We start from the raw sequence: 25,708 nt of genomic DNA, 5'->3' as shown, positions 1-25,708 counted from the left end.
ATTGACGCCTCTCCCCTCACACACAGTGGAGGTGCTAACTGCACCACTCCCATTTCCATCACTGCTTTGAAAGTAGATTGGTGTCACTTCAGATCTATTTACATGTAAAGAACTTTTCAGATCCACAAAGTCAGGGGCCTTGGGCCAAGCAGGGCAGGGACCCCCTACATTGGCCTCAGTCAGTACAAGGACCCCCCTGCCCCTCAAATTCCTTTATGACTGCATACATATAGTGACTGTCACTATGCATTTCCAATAGAAGTTAGCAAATAAACTTGCCCACTTCGAGACTCTGTGGTAGCCAGACAAGGGCAGTGTGAACTTCCCTGGCCAGGACTTGAGCGCTGACATCCTGGTTCCTCTTGCAGGGTTTTATGCAACAGCATGACATTGCGGGGGCCCAAATGGCCAGTATTCAAGGAAATTTGCACTGCCCTGGTCTTTTTGCCATGGATTACCAGTGTGGTCACCAGACCAAGGCAGTGTGAATCATTAAAAATGTATTTATTTAATTGCCTTCAGCTCAACCTCATCGAATCCTAAAATGTTTGAGTTGGAAGGGACCTCCTGGGCCATCTGGTCCAACCCCCTGCTCAGTGCAGGATTCGCTAAATCATCCCAGACAGATGTCTGTCCAGCCTCTGTTTGAAGACTTCCATTGAAGGAGAACTCACCACTTCTCGTGGCAGCCTGTTCCACTCATTGATCACCCTCACTGTCAAAAAAGGTTTTTCTAATCTGTATCTTCTCTCATTCAGTTTCATTCCGTTGTATATGTCATTTGATGATGAGTGCTAAAAATGTGTATTCTATCCATAGATATAGTGGAATATACGAAACTGCAGAAGACGGTATATGTGTGGATTTGATGACTCGTGTGGCTTCTGCCTTCAGGAAAGAAGGGATCTGGTGTGTCTGGCCGCAATACACAGGGCTATTGTCCATGGAAGCCAGGTGATGAGTCCCACTGTACAAAGTAGCATTGGTCTATATAATTAACATAGCATATGCAGCTGCAGATCCCAGGGGCATTGCATTGTTTAACCCTTGCCTCTTTGCTTAGAAATCAGTCAGGAAACAGTAGCTTTTGTAAACACTTTAATTTGTTTGTTCACTTACAAATGTTTTAGCCACTCCCATGTGCCTGGCTTTTCCCTGGTTTTCCTTGTTCTCTCCTGTGTCTCCTATATCACTATAGGGCTTTTCACTTGTCTGACTTTTTCCTCGGACTGAGTGGTCCATGCTAAATTGCGGAGTCATGTCCTAAATTGATCCGAGTGTCCGATCAAAATTGGGAATGCAGGTCTGTGAGTCAGGGAAAGAATCTGACAGCATTCGGGTCACAGGTCATTGAACGTTAAATAAAATGATACCTTGATATCTGTGACCTCCTGTCTTAGTCCACAAAAATACTCATTTTCCTTAATATGTCAATGAGCTGTTAACCCCTTCACTACCCAGAGATTTTCCGCTTTTTCGTTTTCATCTTTTCCTCCCCTTTTTCCAAGAGTTATAACTTTGTTTAACATTTTTCTGGCCATATGAGGGTTTCTTTTTTTCCAGGACGAGTTATTCTTTTGAATATAGTGTACTGATAAGCAGGAAACAAATTCCAAATGTGTTGAAGTTGCAAAAAAAGTGCAATTCCACAACAGTTTTTTGGGTTATTTATTTATCATGTTCACTATATGGTAAAATTGTCCAGGCAATATGATTCCCCAGGTCAATATGAGTACGCAGGTACCAAACAAGTATAGTTTTTTTTTTATTTAATTGGTAAAAAAAAAATTGGAAACAAAAAAAAAAAAAAAAAATTTGTTGGCATTTTCCGTTTACATTTTTCAGGATATGGGGCTGGGTGAGGGCTTATTTTCTGCACCCTGAGCTGACATTTTTCATTGATACCATTTTGGAGTAAACATGATCTTTTGATCGCCTCTTATTTAACTTTAGGTGGTAAAAAAAAACCTAATTCTGGGGTTCGATTTTTTAACGTTATATTAATTTATTTTATATTTTATATTGATTGGATATTTCCGAAAACAGCGATACCAAATATGTGTATTTTTTTAAAAAAAGTTTCATTTTTTTTAATTCAAGAAAAGGGGATGATTTGAACGTTTGTGTTTTTTTATTTTTTTCTGTGGTTAAATTGGATTCAATTAAATTTCAACAAATTCTTGATGGAAACATAGCACCATCTGTAAAAAAAAGCTGAAAAGGGGATGGCTTCTACAAATGGATAATGATCCTAAACACACATCAAAATCCACACTAGATTACCTCAAAAGGCGCAAGCTGAAGGTTTTACAATGGCCCTCACAGTCCCCTGATCTGAACATCATTGTAAATCTGTGGCTAGACCTCAAAATAGCAGTGCATGCAAGACGATCCAGGGATCTCACAAAACTGGAAGAATATCCCAATGAAGAATGAATGAAAATCCATCAAAAACAGTATTCTATATAAATAGTGCCTAAAGTTTCAGCATTAAAAGGAACGTGTCATGTCCCTAAACGTTATTAATCTGCAGATATGGGGATAATGATGTCCGACCACCGTATTGAAAGGCGAGGCGCTCCGCGTGTACTGAGTGGAGACTGCAGCTTCTCATGAATGCCTCTATGACTAAAAACCAGCAGCTCATGGGAAGAATAAGGTTCATTTTCTCCCAGTACCCGCACTTTCAGTAAGGCAGCCAGACAGCATTCTCCCTGAATGATGATTGATCAATGTGATGGCAGCCATTTCAGGTGTTTCTTTTATACACAGGTGCGCTCATTCAGCTAAGTGTTCCTGTGTTCTTTATGAGAAAGCCACTGCCAGACTTCTATGGGAGGACAAAAGGATCGACTGTCCAAAATCAGAACTGGATCTTTAAATTTCTCGACAACCAATTGTTTAGAGCTCCCATATACATTAGACTGTTGGATGATCATGTCGTTATTGGAAGGTTCGGCCAACATTAATTTAATGTACAGTATATGGGGTGGCGATACTTAAGTAGATTTTTGAGGCTTTTATCTTTCAAGATAAAACAAATATAATTTTTATTTTCAATTCTGTGTTGATACTAGATATCAATGACACATAGCTTTGTCCTTGCATCTTATACGTGACCGGTATAAAATAAAAATATATTAAGATACGCAGACACTGGCTGTGTGACTGTTCTGCTAATCACTCAGCAGATCCTTAGGTCCTACACATTCCTGTGATAGTAACATAAGCAAAGGTTTATAGGAGCAGCCTCCCGCTGTGAGCTCACAATGATAATCCCATTTCAGCAGATGGAGCACACATCACACATATTCCACTCCCTCATTAGTTTCTTAGGGGGCAGGATTTCATTGAACTTCTAATATTTTACATTTTGATATATAATAGAACCCACTCACTGTATTCACTGATGTTCATCATAGTCAGTCAGCCTCTTCATCTTCTTAGGTGCAACGGTAGAATTTCATTATTCATACATTGACATTACGGGAGTTATTTATTAAGAAGTCATAAACTATGTTTCCTTTCCTTATTGAAAACAGGATTTGTCATGCATATCTTCTAGAATGACTCACTCTTGATTACAAGTATCCATGCACTTTGGATGTTCTACTGTGAGTGTTTTATATGTTTTATATGGTTTTTATATTTAATTCAATGAGTGTTATGGGACTTTACAATACAATACATGAATGTGTGGTCCCAGACAGTCAAATAAAAAAATACACAAAGTATCAGCAAGAGCTGGGTTTCCTTTTATCAACAGATCTGGCAAGGATCCAAAAGTCAAAGCCCACAATTTGCATCTCAGAACAATAAAAAGTACCACAGCTGTACGCTGGCTGCAAACACCTCAACAATCCCATGTGGAGTAACTTTTTTCATATCCACCAGAAATAAAACACATGCAAATCACACTATCAAATGAGGTATCCCACACTTTATGTGGTAACAAGGATAAAGGAAACTGTAGGAGCCGATACTGTGTTTGGTGTAAAAAAAAACAACAGAATTCCACACCTGATGGTGCAGTTTTGGAAAGATAATGAGCTTGCAGTTAGAATGGACTAGTAAGGCTGTGTGCCCACGTTGCATTTTTTAAGCATTTCCGCTGCGTTTTTGCCACAGCGGAAACGCTTAAAAAATGCTAACAGAATGCATCCCATGGGATTCCGCAGTTGCTGTCCCAATGCTGCAGATTTTTCCGCTGCGGAATCGCATAGCGGTAAAATCCGCAGCATGTCCATTAATTCTGCGAAATCGTGACGATTCCGCCACCATAGGATTGCATTGAAACGCTCACTTTACGCATGTGGCTATGCCCACCATGCGTAAAGTGAGCGCTTCATGTGCGGATGGTACCCAGAGTCTGGAGGAGCGGAGACTCTCCTCCATGCCCTGGGTACCATATTCCTGTAAAAATAGAAATAAAATAAAAAATAGGGATATACTTACACTCTGTCCCGGCCGTCAGCGGCACTGCCAGTAACTTCCATTCCCAGGGATGCATTGCACGAATGACCTCTGATGACGTAGCGGTCTCGTGTGACCGCTACGTCATCAGAGGTCATTCGCGCAATGCATCCCTGGGAATGGAAATTGCCGGTAGCACCGATGAGGACCAGGATGACTCCGGGGGCCGTCAGAGGGTAAGTATATCTCTATTTTTCATTTTTTTCTATTATTTTTAACATTCTATCTTTTACTATTGATGCTGCATAGGCAACATCAATAGAAAAAAGTTGGTCACACTTGTCAAGCACTATGCTTGACAAATGTGACCAACCTGTCAATCACTTTTCCAAGCGATGCTTCAAATCGCTTGGAAAAGCGCAAGCATTCTGCACGCTAAAAATGTTTGCAAAACGCTTGTGTTTTGCTGGAAAACGCATGTGAATTCCGCATGCTATTTTACCCGCAGCGGGGAGTTACGGAAATGCGGACAATTCCACAGCATTTCTGCAACGTGGGCAGATAGCCTAAGGTGTTTTATGCATTTGCATTAATTTGTTTCTTGGTTGGGGTGTGACCCCTGGACACATTAATCAGTAGAGTCAAGAAAGAGCCACAAAATTATTACTGGATTACCAGAGTAACTGGTGCTTTCATACAAGTTGAAGTGCTAGTACCGCAGGTCAACCCAAGCTCCACCACTTTTGAATGGGAATGATCTGCAATATCCAGAAGGACCTAGTAGTTGGACCAAAAGTGACCACACATTCATGGTATATTCAAAGTATAGTCCATAAATCAAAATTACTGGAGAACCTCTTTATTTGGCTTCCTCTGAAATTAGGTGAAGACTGCATGGTCTAAAATGTGAATATGTCAGGTTCCCTGCTATTTATATTGTCATATATCAGATGTCACTGGACAAGGTCTTCAAACTAAGGAACATTTCACTGGCGATGAAGACATGGCTCTTACATAGTTTGGTCTTTTCTGTGTTAAGAAACGGATGTGAAACTTGGACAATAAAGAAACAAGACAGAAAAATAATCGATGCCTCCAAAAGGTGGTGCTGGAGAAGGATATTATCAATAACAGGGATGGCAAGAAGAACAGATAGATTAATTTTAGAACAAATCAAGCCAGACATGTAACTCGAGCTAAGGATCAACAAGCTACAACTTGCCTACTTTGGATGCATCATATGAAGAGAGCAATCACTAAAGAAGGGCATTATGGTCAGAAGAATAGAAGAAACAAGGCAAAGAGGAAGAGGATCAACCCAATGGTTTGATACTATCAAGATAATGGTGGAGAAGACCCTGGTGGACCTATCTAGGCTTGCACAAGATCGATCTTCCTACAGATAGTTCATCCATTAAGTCACCATGGCTCGAGTTTGAGCCAAAGGCCACATGAAAAAATATCACGTGTACAAAATTCCCAGACAATCTACGTTTTGCTAGTGATTACTTGGGCTCCTCTGGGAAATATGCTAATTATGCAAATTGTCTCTTCAGAGAGGAAGAGGACTAGAACTCTAGTGCCACCTATTGAAAGTAGCAATCCTAAAAGTCAATGTTGACCCTTTAACGAGCCTTGTTACATGACTTAGGATAAAAGCCAAGCCAGTAACTCAATTTGCGAACACTGTGTTTCGGGGTACTGCCCCTCATCAGTGCAAAGTGTGAGATCTGGTTTGGCTGTGAGAGAGGCATCTGACCGATATCCAAGAAGTATCATTTCTCCTTGCGGAGAATGACATGTGTTAGGGATGGCGGAACGCACTAAATAATAAATAATAATAAGTGCATTCGCCACCCGGGGTCCACCGTGCAGAAGGTGTTACACTGCTGCTAGGTAATGGCAGATGCCAAATATGGCGGTATAACGCACACAGCTTGAACGTCACCTGGAGTGCGCTGGGCGGTCTCTGTTTCTTCACAGAGACGCCGAGGCGTTAAATACAAAGGCCGAGCCTGTTGACGTCACAGGACTCAGCGGAATGCACGCACGGTATATGGTCACAGTACTTGGGCCCAAGACACGGGGTCCGCGTCTGTCTAGACCTACCGTGCATGCCGCATCGCAACCGCGGACGCCAAGAAGCGCCAAGAAGTACTGCTGACTGCAGCGCGGCGACAGACACTGCCGCTATACGACAATGCCCGGTAGCAGGCACACTGTCGGACGCTAGCACTGTGGAGGATGTGCACTGTGGCCTGTAGCTTGCCACTGATTGGCGCTGACTATATCACTAGTTCCCTATCCACACACGTAATATCAGAGGGAGGGGAATCTTACTGAGTCATTTGCAAGTCCATGCATCCGTCATCATTCACACAGGTAGCAACTAGAGTCTATACTAGCGCATGGCCGAGCGGCCATGCGAAGCTTTTATAGCCGGAACCTTCCGGAAGCTTCCAGATCCCTGAGATGGACCAATCAGATCTGGAGATGGACCTGTACATGTGACTCCAGATCTCCAATGGGAGATTGTCTTGTGAGCATGCTTAGTGGAGAGACGGAAGAACTTAGCCTCTGAAACGGCTTGCTGCTGAGCAGCCTGCGTTGCTATTGCTGGCCCAGAGGTGACAGCAGCAACCAAATCCACAGAGCTGGTCTGAGCAGAGCGTCGGGAACGACGGGGTTGCTGAGAAAGTTCCTCTGTGGTTGATGGAGAATGGGAGACTGCTGAATGTGGGGCTCTGGATCCCTGCTGTGCAGTTGCAGGAACCCGACGCCTAACAGACATGCTAAGCATGTTGAGACGAGGAGACTTAAACACAGTGTCTGCAAGTTGAGATTCTGGCTTGGCTTTTATCCTAAGTCATGTAACAAGGCTCGTTAAAGGGTCGACATTGACTTTTAGGATTGCTACTTCCAATAGGTGGCACTAGAGTTCTAGTCCTCTTCCTCTCTCAAGAGACAATTTGCATAATTAGCATGCCTCCTACTGTAAAATTCCTAGAGTGAAAGCAATCTCTGAATTAAGGAATTATTTGTCATCAGGAAAAAAAAATATTTGAGATTAATGTTGCTGTGATTTTCATTCTTGTATTGTTCATTTGAAATGATGGGAGCACATACATGAATAGCAATTTTCTTCCTTTTAAAATATATTTTAATAAGAGACTGGTAAAAACTATCAATAATGAAGCTGCTCAGCAAACTGCACATCTGAGCATGGCAGGTACCCAACCATATCACCAGAGGCGTATCTAGGCTTTCTGGCACCTAGGGCAAGAATTTGGTTCGGCGCCCCCCCCAAGTACATATGCGACTTGCACACTTAGTCATGTACCCACGAGTTGCTCTCCCTGCTCTCAATGTTCAGTAAAAAACTGAAAGCAGGATGAGAAGCTCGTTGTCACAAGACCATAACTATGAAAATCGCATATGAGTGAAGTGTCCATGTGATGACTACTGGAACCTGCAGAGCTGAATCCTGACATTGCAGCTTCTGAATTCTCACAGTGAATGCTCTGCATACATTTAGGATTCTCCCTTGCCGATGTACAGTCATGTCAGCACAAGCATGTGATTTGTATATTCTGGCCACATTCCGACTAAACGTGCCCAGCCTCGCTGTGTTCATTTTCATTGAGTGAGGCCACACATGTCTAGTCAGCATGTGACCGCATGTATGTAAATTACCGGCACGAGAGAATCCTAACAGCGTTCAGTGAGCACTGTGAGAATTCAGAAGTCTGCAGTCACACAGAATGACTGCAGACTCAGCCCAAACCTGGACAACCCCTTTAATGTTCCTAACATAAATAAAAACATGAGAATAAGTCATTATCACAAATAATATTTACATCCAGGTACCTTATAGATGATGTCGTCTCTGGATTCGTTCTCCTTTTCTTCTTCTTGTCCAGACCCCATGATGAGTTTTCTCATCCACAGCCGTCTCTGCAGACTTCCATCTTCTCCGGTCTTCTGCAGCAAATCTCCACACGATGCCCTTAAAGATAGAAGTGTCATTATAATACTCCTAAATAAAAATATCTGCAATATACTATCGCCTCACTCTATTCCCCTCCTTCCTCATACTGTCTCCTCTAACATCCCTCTGTTCCCCATACTGTCTCCTCATATATTTACCCCCTCACTCTCTATACTGCCTGCTCACACATACCCCTGACTCCCCATACTGTGTCTGCACACATCCCATCACCCTCACTCCCCATACTGTGTCCACTTACATTTTTCCCATCGCTACTCATACTGTGTCCACATACATTCACCCGTTCGCTCCTCATACTGTCTGCACCCATCCCCCACACTGTTTCCTCATATATGCCCTCATACATACATACTCTTCATTTTCTGTCCTCAAATCTCCTCACACACATTAAATCCCATCCCCACTCCAAATCCCCCATCCCCAATCCCTCAGCACATTAAGTACCCCCCATCCCCACTCCAAATCCCCACACACATTAAATCCCCCATCCCCACTCCAAATCCCTCATACACATTAAATAACCCCCCATCCCCACTCCAAATCCCCACACACATTAAGTATCCCCCATCCCCACTCAAGAACCCCCGTCCCTACTCCCAAATCCCCCCACACATTATGTACCCCCACTCCAAATCCCCCCACACATTAACCCCCATCCCCACATTAACCCCATCTCCACTCATTAACCCCCCACTCATTAACCCCCCACACATTAACCCCCATCCCCACTCATTAACCCCCCATCCCCACTCATTAACCCCCATCCCCACATTAACCCCCATCTCCACTCATTAACCCCCCACACATTAACCCCCATCCCCACTCATTAACCCCCCACTCATTAACCCCCATCTCCACTCATTAACCCCCTACACATTAACCCCATCCCCATATTAACCTCCACCTCCACTCATTAACCCCATCCCCATATTAACCCCCATCTCCACTCATTAGCCCCCCCACTCATTAACCCCCATCCCCACTCATTAACCCCCATCCCCACATTAACCCCCATCTCCACTCATTAACCCCCCACTCATTAACCCCACACACATTAACCCCATCCCCACTCATTAACCCCCCACACATTAACCCCATCCCCACTCATTAACCCCCATCCCCACTCATTAACCCCCATCCCCACATTAACCCCATCTCCACTCATTAACCCCCCACACATTAACCCCATCCCCACTCATTAACCCCCCACTCATTAACCCCCATCTCCACTCATTAACCCCTCCACTCATTTACTTCCATCCCCACATTAACCTCCACCTCCACTCATTAACCCCCCACTCATTAACCCCCATCCCCACATTAACCCCCATCTCCACTCATTAACCCCCCACTCATTAACCCCCATCCCCACATTAACCCTCATCTCCACTCATTAACCCCCCCACTCATTAACACCCCCCATCTCTCATCTTTGGTGGTTCTTCAGCTCCACAGAGGAGCACACTTACCACCAGCGTTCGCTCTGGGCGCCCGGGAGTGACGTCAGCAGTGTCATCACATGACCTGATCACGCTGCTGACGTCGCTCTGACCCAGTGGTCAGAGCTTCAATTGTACTGGCGTCTGTATAGATGCCAGCACAATTGCTGCCTGGGAGCCTGCACAGCCTCCTTCTCTGTGCCGGCTGTCAGCTTGACAGCCATCAGAGAGAACAGCCGACTCACAGGACGGGGAGCAGCAGAACGCAGCCGCCAGGGGAGACACTGTGGACCGCTGCATTAGGTGGCCCGACTGCGCCCCCCTGCTGGCTGCGCCTGGGGCAACTGCCCCGGCCGCCCCCCCCTGGATACACCACTGCATATCACAATGTCCTTCAGTGAGATTACTGGACTGAAAGTCTGGTTTGTAGCAACAAAACCCCTAAGATCACGGCTTTACCTCTGTTATATTTCAATTTTAATTAAATCAAGACATATACTCTTGATCCATTGCTACAGGCTCTATGTAAACCACTTAATGCAGGTTTCTGTATAGTTTGACAATACATTTTGAGAAGAGTACATGAAACCATTTAAAAAATAAATAAATAGGTGGGAATTGATTAAGTACATCCTGTCAATCTATTTGTGTTGTATGGCGCAGTGACTTGTTGAGGACTGAGTGTGTGGAATTAGCAGCCTTTGTTTTGTTAAGACAATAGAATTGAAGTTTCATCTTGACTTGTATGAGTATTAGGGCTCGTTCAAACGACCGTATTTTCAGTACTGTCCATGTAAAAAAACTGACCCCATACCGACAGCACACTGACAGCACACTTTTCACACGGATTTAAGGCACATTTGCATTGGCCATTAATCCGCCAACGACCCATCATTAATACTGATTGTGTAATCTGGTTGGGCTGAGCAAGGGAACAATGTGTAAGCAGGTAGACTGTATGCAACAGCGTAGACGCCGGGTGAAAGTAACAATTTACTTTATTCACTTAACTGGATTATATAGAGAAAAGGGTGGATATTAAAGGCTAATAACACAGGAAATGTATTCACAGAAATACTGGAAAAAAACAATTATATAGCTTGGGTTATGATTGTTAATATACAATAAAGAATCTCAGGATTTACAGTTCAACCTGGTCCTAGTTGGGATGGGGCAAACACCGTGTTTGGCGGGAACGGTACTAGGAATGGCTTCGACTTTCTGAGCCCTGTCAAAGACCACTTTTCTGTCTCGTTAACTGCACATTTTACTAGCCAAGTCTATCAAAGCTCACTGGGACATTTAGCGTCAGACAGACCCCATCTGGCTTGTGGCCTCTCCCCTGCCAACACCCAATACTGTAAGTCCATGCTGGAAGTGACGACCCATCTCACACATCTTCCCCTATCACCAGCCTGGGCTCGATGCTCTGGCCGACTACCCTCAGGGCCTCTTTGTTACTTGACTGAGTGTCTCTTTGTTCCGTATCAATGGGGGCTGGTCTTTGTTGACAGGCTTCGTCTGAGTAAGGAACCTTGACCGTTGTTGCTTGGGTCTTTCGGTGCTTGACCGTCAATGGTTGCAGTCTGGACCTTGACTGGCGTAGCTCTCGTCTTCAATGTTTGACCATCATCATCTGAGTCTGGGCTTTGCTGGTGCATGCGGCTGCAGCCTATGGTCCCGGCCGCTGGAGCTGCAGCAGGAGTCTCTGCTATTTCCCTTGGCACCAAATCCGCTCCCGTTTTGGCACGCTGGCCTTTTGTATTGAGGGTGAACGTCGCCACTGTCACCTGCAGAGGCGTATCCGGGGGGGCAGCCGGGGCAGTTGCCCCGGGTGCAGGCAGCAGGGGGGCGCAGTCGGGCCGCCTAATGCAGCGGTCCGCAGTGTCCTCCCTGGCGGCTGCGTTCTGCCGCCCACCCGGCCTGAGAGTCGGCTGTTCTCTGTGACGGCTGTCAGGCTGACAGCCGGCGCAGAGAAGGAGGCCGCGCCGGCTCCCAGGCAGCAATTATACTTGGCATCTATACAGAAGCCAGTACAATTGAAGCTCTGACCGCCGGGTCAGAGCGACGTCAGCAGCGTGATCATGTCACCGAAGATGGGAGATGGGGGGGTGTTAATGAGTGGGGGGGGTTAATGAGTGGAGATGGGAGTTAATGTGGGGATGGGGGTTAATGAGTGGGGATGGGGGTTAATATGTGGGTGGTTAATACGTGGGGATGGGGGTTAATGAGTGGGGGGTTAATGTGTGGGGATGGGGGTTAATATGTGGGGGGTTAATGTGAGGGAATGGGGGTTAATGTGGGGTTGGGGGTTAATGTGTGGGGATGGGGTTAATGTGTTGGGAAGGGGGTTAATGTGGGGATGGGGATTAATGAGTGGGGGTTAATGAATGGAGATGGGGGTTAATGAGTGTGGCGGTTAATGAGTGGAGATGGGGGTTAATGAGTGTGGGGGTTAATGAGTGGAGATGGGGGTTAATGTGTGGTAGTTAATGAGTGGAAATGGGGGTTAATGTGTAGGGGGATTAATGTATGGGGGGTTAATGAGTGGGGGGTTAATGAGTGAAGATGGGGTTAATGTCTGGGGGGTTAATGAGTCGGGATGGGGGTTTATGTGTGGGGGGTTAATGAGTGGGAATGGGGGTTAATGTGTGGGGGGTTAATGAGTGGAGATGGGGGTTAATGAGTGGAGGGGTTAATGAGTGGGAAAGGGGGTTAATGTATGGGGGGATTTGAAGTGGGGGTACATAATGTGTGGGGGGATTTGGATTGGGGGTACATAATGTGTGGGGGGACTTGGGAGTAGGGACGAGGGGTTATTGAGTGGGGATGGGGGATACTTAATGTGTAGGGGGATTTGGAGTGGGGATGGGGGGTTATTTAATGTGTATGAGGGATTTGGAGTGGGGATGGGGGATTTAATGTGTGTGGGGATTTGGAGTGGGGATGGGGGGTACTTAATGTGCTGAGGGATTGGGGATGGGGGATTTGGAGTGGGGATGGGATTTAATGTGTGTGAGGAGATTTGAGGACACACAATGAAGAGTATGTATGAGGAAACAGTATGGGGATGGGTGCAGACAGTAAGGGGTGCGAACGGGTGAATGTATGTGGACACAGTATGGGGAGTGAGGGTGATGGGATGTGTTTAGACACAGTATGGGGAGTCAGGGGTATGTGTGAGCAGACAGTATAGAGAGTGAGGGGGTAAACATATGAGGAGACAGTATGGTGAACAGAGGGATGTTGGAGGAGACAGTATGAGGAGGGAGGGGAATAGTTGAGGAGACAGTATATTGCAGATATTTTTATTTAGGAGCATTATAATGACACTTCTATCTTTAAGGGCATCGTGTGGAGATTTGCTGCAGAAGACCGGAGAAGATGGAAGTCTACAGAGACGGCTGTGGATGAGAAAACTCATCATGGGGTCTGGACAAGAAGAAAAGGAGAACGACTTCAGAGACGACGTCATCTATAAGGTACCTGGATGTAAATATTATTTGTGATACTGACTAATTCTCATGTTTTTATTTTTTAGGAGCATTAAAGGGGTTGTCCAGGTTTGTGCTGAGTCTGCAGACATTCTATGTGACTGCAGACTTCTGAATTCTCACAGTGCTCACTGAACGCTGTTAGGATTCTCTTGTGCCGGTAATTTACATACATGCGGTCACATGCTGACTAGACATGTGTGGCCTCACTCAATGAAAATGAACAGAGAAAGGCCGGGCACGTCTAGTCGGAATGTGGCGAGAAGTATACAAATCACATACTTGTGCTGACATGACTGTACACCGGCAAGGGAGGATCCTAAAAGTGTGCAGTGCATTCGTTGTGAGAATTCAGAAGCTGCAATGTCAGGATTCAGCTCTGCAGGTTCCAGCAGTCATCACATGGACACTTCACTCATATGCGATTTTCACAGTTATGGTCCTGTGACAACGAGCAGCTCATCCTGCTTTCAGTTTTTTACTGAACATTGAGAGCATTAGGGAGAGCAGCTCGTGGGTACATGGCTAAGTGTGCAAGTCGCCTATGTACTTGGGGGGGGGGCGCCAAACCAAATTCTTGCCCCGGATGCCAGAAAGCCTAGATACGCCTCTGCCTCTTTCCGTCGGATCATTTCTGCAGGGTTTTGTTCAGTCCTGGAAGCCATGCAGCATTGCAGCGCTTTTTATCTCCTATTGTAATAATTATGAAGGTACTATGGAATCTTAGTGTGTGGGATAAAATGAATCTGAGACTAAAGTTGAGGCAAACAAAGCAATGAGTATAACATAAACTAACAGAGAGAATTCTGAAATTACAGTGAAGTGCACATCACAAAATGGAAATGTCCAGCAATTATGATAGCGTGGCACGACCCCTAATGTAAGCAAGTCCAGCAGTTATCTGAAGCAGAGTGCGACCAGCAATAATACGTGGTTGTCCAGAAATATGCAAACAATGGAGCCGACACCTTTCATGGAAGTCCAGAAATATGCAGGTGGTGTCAGCAAGGAGAAGGTTTTTTAATGTACTTCTTTTTGGCCTGAAAAGTCCCGCTCGAGTCCAGCACCGCAGACCGCAACAAACACAGTCCAAGAAGTAACACTCAGATAGTAATAATTTCAGAAACTCTTACAGACCACAGTAGAACCAGAAACGGATAGCTCCTCTCGTCAGAAGTTTGGACAAAAGGTAACCACTGCCAGGATCAGGAAGCAGCTCAGAGGTCTGAAGGCAGTTGGTAGTGATGAGACAGAACACGGAGTAAACGAGCAGCAGCAGGAACTGCAGAAGCAAGCCAGGAGGAAGCTCAGACGCAAACAGCAAACAAAATACTCAGGCAAGAAGGATCTCCTGACCAGACTTTAAATAGCAGGACAGACAGCAAGTTCAAGGACAGGGCGATGTACCAGATTTCATCTTGGGCAAGTGCAAAACAGGCTCCATGGAACATCCGGAAACCTTACACCTATGCTCCGTTCTCCTAAAAATATGTCTAAAAGCACCCGTTCATCTGGCATGAAGTCATTTAGGTGAGCAAAAATATTCTCATTCACCTTTTGAAGATTGTGGAATGTAAATGGTTTAGTGATTAGAGGAGGAGTAGAACGCGCACTGTGCTAGCATTTCATTCACAATTAGAATACCGTTTAAACACTTGCCTGACATCGTTTACTAGTCATGAGTAGTGTTGAGCATTCCGATACCGCAAGTATCGGGTATCGGCCGATACTTGCTGTATCGGAATTCCGATACCGACTTCCGATATTTTTTCAATATCGGAAGTCGGCATCGGAATCGGAAGTTCAAAGTTGATTGACAGCCTGACGTCATCATGATGCGCGGTGTGTGCGCATCATGATGCGCCGTCATTTCGGGCCTTCCGGGGGTCTCTGCCGGCCTGCCGGGGGGCTGTGCCGGCCTGCCGGGGGGCTGTGTGGACTGCCCGGGGTCTGTACCGGCCTGCCGGGGGGCTGTGCCGGCCTGCCGGTGGTCTGTGCACCCTGTGGGGGTCTGTACCGGCCTGCCGGGGGGCTGTGCCGGCCTGCCGGTGGTCTATGCACCCTGTGGGGGTCTGTACCGGCCTGCCGGGGGGCTGTGCCGGCCTGCCGGTGGTCTGTGCACCCTGTGGGGGTCTGTGCCGGCCTGCCGGGGGGCTGTGCTGATGTCCGGGGGTCTGTGCAAGCATCGTCCGATGGGACTACAAGTCCCATCTGGCGATGCCTGCTACCATGACAGTGATTGACACATTAGCCAATGATGGGACAGTAGTAGTCCCATCATCCGGCTAATGTGTTAAATGTTAAAAAAAAAAAAAAAAATACTACATACATACTACATGCATGCTACATACATACTACATGCTACATACATACTACATACATACTACATACACTCACTGGCCACTTTATTAGGTACACCTGTCCAACTGTGTGTTAAGACTTAATTTCTAATCAGCCAATCACATGGCGGCAACTCAGTGCATTTAGGCATGTAGACATGGTCAAGACAATCTCCTGCAGTTCAAACCGAGCATCAGTATGGGGAAGAAAGGTGATTTGAGTGCCTTTGAACGTGGCATGATTGTTGGTGCCAGAAGGGCTGGTCTGAGTATTTCAGAAACTGCTGATCTACTGGGATTTTCACGCACAACCATCTCTAGGGTTTACAGAGAATGGTCCGAAAAAGAAAAAAAATCCAGTGAGCGGCAGTTCTGTGGCCGGAAATGCCTTGTTGATGCCAGAGGTCAGAGGAGAATGGGCAGACTGGTTCGAGCTGATAGAAAGGCAACAGTGACTCAAATTGCCACCCGTTACAACCAAGGTAGGCAGAAGAGCATCTCTGAACGCACAGTGCGTCGAACTTTGAGGCAGATGGGCTACAGCAGCAGAAGACCACACTGGGTACCACTCCTCTCAGCTAAGAACAGGAAACTGAGGCTACAATTTGCACAAGCTCATCGAAATTGGACAGTAGAAGATTGGAAAAACGTTGCCTGGTCTGATGAGTCTCGATTTCTGCTGCGACATTCGGATGGTAGGGTCAGAATTTGGCGTAAACAACATGAAAGCATGGATCCATCCTGCCTTGTATCAACGGTTCAGGCTGGTGGTGGTGGTGTCATGGTGTGGGGAATTTTTTCTTGGCACTCTTTGGGCCCCTTGGTACCAATTGAGCATCGTTGCAACGCCACAGCCTACCTGAGTATTGTTGCTGACCATGTCCATCCCTTTATGACCACAATGTACCCAACATCTGATGGCTACTTTCAGCAGGATAATGCGCCATGTCATAAAGCTCGAATCATCTCAGATTGGTTTCTTGAACATGACAATGAGTTCACTGTACTCAAATGGCCTCCTCAGTCACCAGATCTCAATCCAATAGAGCATCTTTGGGATGTGGTGGAACGGGAGATTCGCATCAGGGATGTGCAGCCGACAAATCTGCGCCAACTGTGTGATGCCATCATGTCAATATGGTCCAAAATCTATGAGGAATGCTTCCAGCACCTTGTTGAATCTCTGCCACGAAGAATTGAGGCAGTTCTGAAGGCAAAAGGGGGTCCAACCCGTTACTAGCATGGTGTACCTAATAAAGTGGCCAGTGAGTGTATATACTACATGCATGCTACATACATACTACATATATACTACATGCATGCTACATACATACTGCATGCTACATACATACTACATACATACTACATACATACTACATACATGCTACATACATACTACATACATACTACATACATACTACATACATGCTACATACATACTACATATATACTACATGCATGCTACATACATACTACATACATACTACATGCTACATACATACTACATACATACTACATACATACTACATACATGCTACATATATACTACATGCATGCTACATACATACTGCATGCTACATACATACTACATACATACTACATACATACTACATACATACTACATACATAACACATATATACTACATACATACTACATACATACTACATACATACTACATATATACTACATATATACTACATATATACTACATGCATGCTACATACATACTACATACATACTACATGCTACATATATACTACATACATACTACATACATACTACATGCATGCTACATACATACTACATGCTACATACATACTACATATATACTACATGCATGCTACATACATACTGCATGCTACATGCATGCTACATACATACTACATACATACTACATGCTACATACATACCACATATATACTACATACATACTACATACAATACATTCATACAATACATACATAGACATACAGTACATATAACATAGAGTAACATACTTACCAATACTTGTCACATTGTTCCCCGAAGCCATTGTCGTCTACGGAATAAATATTAACATAACAAACCACAAAAATACTCACCCACGATCCGAAGCAGTCCACGAGTGTGTCCCACGACGATCTTGGGTAGAGAACTGCAGCATCAGCTGTTGCTGCCGTTCTCTACGGGCTGCAGGAATCCAATGACGGAAGGTAGGTATCCTTCCGCACTGTATTCCTCCGCCACTTAAAAAAAAAAAAAAGTCCCTAGTCTCACTTTATGCCATTGCTGTGTGGGAAATTCCCACGCAGCAATGGCATAAAGTGAGACTAGGGACTTTTTTTTTTTAAGTGGCGGAGGAATACAGTGCGGAAGGATACCTACCTTCCATCATTGGATTCCTGCAGCCCGTAGAGAACGGCAGCAACAGCTGATGCTGCAGTTCTCTACCCAAGATCGTCGTGGGACACACTCGTGGACTGCTTCGGATCGTGGGTGAGTATTTTTGTGGTTTGTTATGTTAATATTTATTCCGTAAAAGACAATGGCTTCGGGGAACAATGTGACAAGTATTGGTAAGTATGTTACTCTATGTTATATGTACTGTATGTCTATGTATGTATTGTATTAATGTATTGTATGTAGTATGTATGTAGTATATATGTGGTATGTATGTAGCATGTAGTATGTATGTAGCATGCATGTAGCATGCAGTATGTATGTAGCATGCATGTAGTATATATGTAGTATGTATGTAGCATGTAGTATGTATGTAGTATGTATGTAGTATGTATGTAGCATGTAGTATGTATGTAGCATGCATGTAGTATATATGTAGTATGTATGTAGCATGCAGTATGTATGTAGCATGCATGTAGTATATATGTAGTATGTATGTAGCATATATGTAGTATGTATGTAGCATGCATGTAGTATATATGTAGTATGTATGTAGCATATATGTAGTATGTATGTAGCATGTAGTATGCATGTTGCATGCATGTAGTATATATGTAGTATGCATGTTGCATCATGTAGTATATATGTAGCATGTATGTTGCATGTAGTATATATGTAGTATGTATGTTGCATGTAGTATATATGTAGTATGAATGTAGCATGTATGTAGTATGTAGTATGAATGTAGCATGTATGTAGTATGCATGTTGTATGTATGTAGCATGTAATTTTTTTTTTTTTTGTACATTCAACACATTAGCCGGATGATGGGACTACTACTGTCCCATCATTGGCTAATGTGTCAATCACTGTCATGGTAGCAGGCATCGCCCGATGGGACTTGTAGTCCCATCGGACGATGCCTGCACAGACCCCCGAAGCCTGCACAGCCCACCGGAGCCTGCACAGCCCCCCGGCAGGCCGGCACAGCCCACCGGAGCCTGCACAGCCCCCCTGGCAGGCCGGCACAGCCCCCCGGCAGGCCGGCACAGACCACCGGAGCCTGCATAGACCCCTTGGCAGGCCGGCACAGCCCCCCGAAAGGCCCGTACAGACCCCAGAGAGGCTGTACAAGGGAAAAACAGGATTTTTCTTATTCCGATACCGGAAGTCCCATAGACTTGAATGGGACTTCCGGTATCGGAATCGGCGATACCGATACTTTTTTTTAATATCGGCCGATCCATTCCGATCCGATACTTTGAAGTATCGGACGGTATCGCTCAACTCTAGTCATGAGTTACAATCTCATCTGTCATTATTTAAAGGGAACCTAACAGCTGGATGTATGATTGCAGCCATGTATGTTTGTTGTGGTGGACCTATCTAGGCTTGCATATAATCGATCGTCGTACAGAGTGTTAATCTATTAAGTCGCCATGGCTTGAGATCGAGCCAAAGGCCTTTAAAATAAATAAAGAAAAATGTTTGACTCTGAAACACTGTGGTTTTTCAGAGAAAACCATATTTTAAAAGCCACCAGGGACTGAGCCTCGCAGGACACTACTTGGATTTGTCATGGCGCATGTGCGGATCCCCAGTCGACACTGCGTAAGCATGTCTCCACCATGCACACTGCGCAAGTGCGGGATTTTTCAAAGCGGATTTGAGTGATGGCACAACCCCGAGAACATCATTTAAATTGCATGGGTTGCGACAACCGTGACTGAATGAAATGAAGCACACCCCTATGACTAAATGAGCAGATGCGATCTAACTAAATAAGGTGCTTTTTGCACATGATTAGATCACCATTTTTAATGAAGAAAGTGTGTTAGTGATGCACATTAAATCACTAACAACACACTGGGCACATTTTATATACTAGAAAGGACATGACAGGTTCTCTTCAACTATTTATTCATATGAAGCTCATTTTGTGACTTGAAACTAAAGGGCATGTCACACTAAGAGATATCGCTAGCAATATCGCTATAACTTGTGACGTTATAGCGATATTGCTAGCGATATCTCTGTGTCTGATACTTACCAGCGACCCGCTCCCCCGCTGGTTATCGCTGATCGCGCGAGAACGTTCAGGACTGTTTCTCGTCGTCAGCTTCCTGTGGCGCTTCCTGCTGTGAGGACGAGCGACGCGTGGAGCCGGGCGGGAGGACGCAGGATCGCCTGGTGTGACAGGTAAGTAGCGATCCCCGTCCCCAGCGATGTCGCTAGTGAGATCTGCCTGTGTGGCAGCTCACTAGCGACCACTTAGCGATGTACCAGCGATCCTGACCGCGTCATATCGCTGGTCGGGATCGCTGGTACATCGCTAAGTGAGACAGTACCTTTACACTATAGGTAGGCGAGAGAGGTAGGGAGCTGCAGACGTTATCCAAATGAATCCAAATGAGGTAGAGTGAGCAAAAAATGAGTGGGTGCTCGTTCCGCTGGTGAGAACAGCAATAGCAAGAAAAAAAAAACCCCACAAGGAATGGATCCGGCACACCAACACCATGTAAAATGTAGAAAAACCTTTATTCCGGCATGTCCAAGCGTATTAAAAACATGGGAAACACCTGATGCATTTCTGGCGCATTACAAACACCCTTACTCAAAGGATATAAAACCACAAAGGGGCATGAACAATATATACAACAAAGAACCTTTTGGGTATTTAGTGTCCAGTTTTAAAATCCAAAAAGCTTCAAGTGTAGTCAACAGCTTATGCTTATTACTCCCTCTGACCGGGTTATATGTCTTGTCAAATGCAAAGAAATCAAAACTGGATATATCTCCCTTGTGAACATTGACAAAATGCTTGGCGGCACCCAAATAAGCCGCATTCCTGTTGTTAATTTTCATCAAACGTTCAGCAATCTGTTTCTTTATTTTGCGTGTGGTACAACCTATATAATTAATCCCACATAAAGTGCAGCGAATACAATAAATCGCATACTGAGTATCACAATTTATAAATGAAACAATGTCAAAAGATTTACCATCTAAGGACTGGAAAATTTTAAACACGTCAGGTGTTTCTCATGTTTTTAATACTGTTGGACATGCCAGATTAAAGGTTTTTCTACATTTTACATGGTGTTGGTTTGCCGGATCCATTCCTCGTGTTTTTTTACTAAAGTTACACCATAATCTTCCAAAAAGGAAATTGGCACTCAGTGTAAATATTGTTCTCTAGGAATGAGCGAACCCCAACTGTAGCTAGTTAAATGCCATTGTCAAACGCTGACAGCGGCATTTAAATGGAGCTTCTGGCAATCACGCTGGAAATACGCACACCGGTGACCCGCATCACGTGATCGCGGATCACCGGTGTGTCGGCATGACAACCCGAGTTCTCCTGGAGACCTCTATGGTTGTCAATGCCGGATTACTGTGAGCATCACCCTGTAGTCGGCACTCATAGCAATTCAGCAATTCTACTACATAAAGGCGATCTGACCATCGCCTCTATGTAACGGAGCCAATCGGGCTATAGCAGCTTCTAGTCTCCTATGGAGATGATTGAAGCATGTCAAAAGTTAAAAAAAGTATTTAAAAATATAAAAAAATATAAAAGTTCAAATCACCCCCCTTTCGACCCATTCAAAATAAAACAATAAAAATAAACTCAAACATACACATATTTGGTATTACCGCATTCAAAATCACCCAATCTATCAATAAAAAAAGGATTAACCTGATCTCTAAACAGTGTGGCGAGAAAAAATTAAAAACGACAGAATTAAGTTTTTTAGTCGCCGCGACATTGCATTAAAATGCAATAATGAGCGATCAAAAGATCATATCTGCACCAAAATGGTATAATTAAAAACAGCAGCACGGCACGCAAAAAATAAACCCTCACACAACCCGAGATCACAAAAAATGGAGGCGCTACAGGTCTCAAAATTTTTTTTTAGCAAAGTTGGGAATTTTTTTTCACCACATAGATAAAAAAGAACCTTGACATGTTTTGGTGTCTATGAACTCATAATAACCTGGAGAATCATAATGGCAGGTCAGTTGTAGCATTTAGTGAACCTAGCAAAATAGCCAAACAAAAAACAAGTGTGGTATTGCACTTTTTTTGCAATTTTACCGCACTTGGAATTTTTTTTCCTGTTTTCTTGTACACAACATGGTAAACCCAATGGTATCTTTGAGAAGTACAATTTGTCCCGCAAAAAATAAGCCCTCACATGGACATATTGATGGAAAAATAAAAAAGTTATGGCTCTGGGAAGGAGAGGAGCCAAAAACAAAAACGCAAAACCGAAAAAAGCTCCGGGGGTTAAGGGATTAATAGGATGGGAAGGACTATAGATATTGGTCCCTTGTAGGCTTTGTATATTTCTGTGTTTGGTATTTTTCATTACCCCCTGTTCGTATTACCTTGTTAGTTTTGTTGGTGTACTATGGTACACTACTACTCCCCTCTTCCCTGGATGGGGGAAGGGTACAGACCGAGGGCAGATTCAGGAGCTAAGGCAAGGTACATGGCCCAGACGTCTTCACCTTCAGAAGTATTCTGGGGAACAAGTTGAGTTAGGGCGCCCCTAGCATTAGGGATAGGGAAGGAGCCCCTGGTCCTGGGACACCTGACAACAGAGTCCTGACACCAGCTCTCAGCAGTCTGTTTTCTCTTGGCTGGTCATTAAAAATAGGGGGACCCCCACATCATTTTTTTCATTGATTTATTTATTAACCAGTGCAGTAAATACACACGCAAGGCACTGCTCCACTCCTCCACTTGGACCTCCATGTTTAGTGTGGCATACACAGACACACAATGCAAAGATTGAGTCAACTTCTCCCCTTTTTATCTGGTTTCTGGTGTGATTTTCATATTGCCCACACTTGTTACTTGCCACAGGTGAGTTTGAATGAGCATCACATGCTTGAAAAAAAAGCTCAAAAAATAAGAATAGCCTAGGAAATAGACAGCTTCAATAATAAATCATCCAAAAAGCAAAAAGAAGCCATGTCTAAAATATAACAATCTTTATTGAAATATAGTTAAAAAAGTTTTATGTAAAACTGACAATACGGGTATTAAAAGTGAGGGCACTACAAAAAAATCACCACATCATGAGGAAAACAGCACAAAAACATCCAAAATTTACAAATGCAAAGAATGCTTGATTGGTTGCAAAATAAACAAGTGTTTACACATAGGACTTGTGACTTATTTCAATAAGTGCCAGTGCATCTCAAAAAGAATTTTTTTATAAGTCAAAAAAGTGCAAATGTGTATAAAGGATTAAAGCATTATATAATCAGCATATAATTGCGCAAAGTGCACCTTCAATAAGTGTCTTTAAAAATGTGACAAGGTAAGCAATCCAAAAGTATGCAAATTTGCATGAATGAGAGTATATAATTATGGTATCATATAGCCAGTGTGTGCCTGTGCAAAGTATGGCAGCAAAAGAACCCTAAGAAACATTTCAAAGTAGAAGGTGAGTGTAAAATGAGACAATATAATCAGTGCATGTTACCTCAGGGTGCAGGCAGCTTTATCAAGGGGCGCATGGAGGAGCTGTTTAAGCGTCCTTTTATATGATGGCATGATGTGAATGGCAAGCGTGTAGCGACGCTTCTGGTAGGTGGTTCAGACCGGAGTCACCGCAGATCGGCGTCATGCAATGCCGCGCCTCCCCCCTACTTGACGCGTCAGAGCAGGAAGGAGGAAGCAGCCACATTGAGACGCGTTACTAAGGAGACACCCGGGCCGGACAGCCAACGAAGCGTGTTCTGCTGCCAATGGTGGAGCAGCGCATCGCCATGGCGATGCTTAGGCTGAATAGCCGATAGATATAAATAAAGTTGTTTACCCACAGTTTTGGAAAAGTGTCAAAAATTGTCTGGCCCATTTTGGGGGTTTAGTGTGAAATGATGTCCAATTTGCCTTTTCTTCCTCAGTTTTTTTAATATTGTTTCAATATACACAAAGAAAATAAATGTGTATAACAAAACATGAGTAATTGCAATAATTTTCTAGGAGAAATACTTAATTTTTTGCAACAATTTCACGGATGCCAACACTTTTGGCTAGGACTGTAGGTGAAAAAACAGTACCGGTGTCATTTGTGTGTCCATTTTTACCATTAGTGTGCTTTTTAATGGATGGATACAGAAATAAATAATTTACAAGGCTTCTCCTATACTTTGCAATATTATATATGACAAAACACAATACAATGATGCCATCCCTGTGCTGTACATGTTTTTCAGGAACCCACATACTTATATTGGCCTTTGTCATTCGTGGTGCCGGAGAGAAAAGGGACATTACACCATGTTTTGCACAGACGGACAATAAGTGTAAAAACATGAACATTTGAATTCCACCGTATGTTATCATGGACACGTGTGATATCCAAGAAAAAAAACGGATACCAGAGATATTGGCAGCATAGACGCGTGAATGAGGCCTTCCCCAAAGTCTGTCAATGGGAAGCCCTTCATTTTTATGTGGAAGACCTAAAATGGTGCTGTTCATAGGCAGTGATAGGGCCTGTTGGGCACATAACCAAGTGCTAATAAGTCACTTTTTTTGGCTAATGTCCGGTTTATGTTCTCCACAGCGGCCACAGTCTGGTTGTATGCATCCTTTCACCGTGCCAAACTCGTTGATCCTATGTTTTGGAGAACGCATTTTTACAGTCTCTGAAATATTGAGGTATCTGCTTTACTTTATTGTTCAGCAATTGATTTTCCAAGTGACAATCAGATCCCAGAGGATATAGCAGCCTGTAAGATCTTTACATAATAAGCCTATTATTGTGCAATAAAATTCATTTGTAAAGCAGTCTACAGCGAATCCTGACCTGAGTGCCGCTTTACCATCATTGTTACCTGCATGCTAATTATAGGTGTGATTTACAGACTTTGTCTTTTATCTAAAGGAACTTTTTTCCTCTTAGTGATCAAAGTCAAGGCATTTTGATGTCCGTGATTTGAATTGTGTCCTGCAAATAGTTTCCATGTGGTTACATAGCAATATCTTAAAAATCGAGCTCCCCCCTGTCCTCCTTTACGTGGTGGTTAGATTAGCTCATTACTTCAGTTTCTGCTACATTAAGCATTAGAAAATGCAAATCGCAGTGATAAGTGAGCATTGACTGTTCATTTTGGAAAGGTCTACAGGTTTGGACTTAACAAGTCTTCTGTAAATGAAGTGCCAAAAACAGATACAGTAGGTGATATCAAGACAAGAAAGTGCTTCCTGAAACCACTTCAAATGACAGAGAAACTTGTAAAACCAGGACCTATACAAAGTCCAATTACTTTATGCAGGTTCAATGATGGTTTCTGATCAACTTGGTGTAATAATGATGGAATCAGACATCACAACTTTTTCCATTGCCATCAACATTAATGTCCACAATTCCTTTCAAAATAGTGTCATGGATGCACAAGGCACAAAGATTGGCTTCAAATGAGCGTATACCGCAATAGCTCCCACCAATCTCTTTAATAGATGCTTTTACTTTAAGAATCCTGGAAATTCCATTAAAAGGGAAAGTTTGGTAAACTCATTAACTTCGTGCTGAATTTACCAACATGATGCATACAAATTCTGCTTGTTTCTTGTTTGTGGAAATGTGGGGTCAAGAATATATCCGGGC

The 25,708-nt window shown here is 43.9% G+C and overlaps 1 long non-coding RNA gene across 2 annotated transcripts; it reads left to right on the top strand.

The window, feature by feature from the left end:
* Positions 1 to 53: 53 nt before the first annotated feature.
* Positions 54 to 24,813, top strand: LOC141059910 (uncharacterized). 2 transcript variants are annotated; one of them, XR_012222627.1, is made up of 3 exons: positions 54 to 727; positions 820 to 954; positions 24,312 to 24,813. It is a non-coding gene; the product is annotated as an uncharacterized lncRNA (long non-coding RNA). The 2 variants fall into 2 exon arrangements; XR_012222626.1 differs by lacking the exon at positions 24,312 to 24,813 and adding an exon at positions 2,773 to 3,447.
* The last annotated feature ends 895 nt before the right edge of the window (positions 24,814 to 25,708 follow it).

The sequence above is a fragment of the Dendrobates tinctorius genome, unplaced genomic scaffold, assembly GCF_039654945.1.
Source record: "Dendrobates tinctorius isolate UK_male_01 unplaced genomic scaffold, ASM3965494v1 ptg000231l, whole genome shotgun sequence".
Lineage (NCBI taxonomy): Eukaryota > Metazoa > Chordata > Amphibia > Anura > Dendrobatidae > Dendrobates > Dendrobates tinctorius.
Note: the sequence above shows the minus strand (reverse complement) of the source record. Positions and strands in the feature narration are given on the sequence as shown.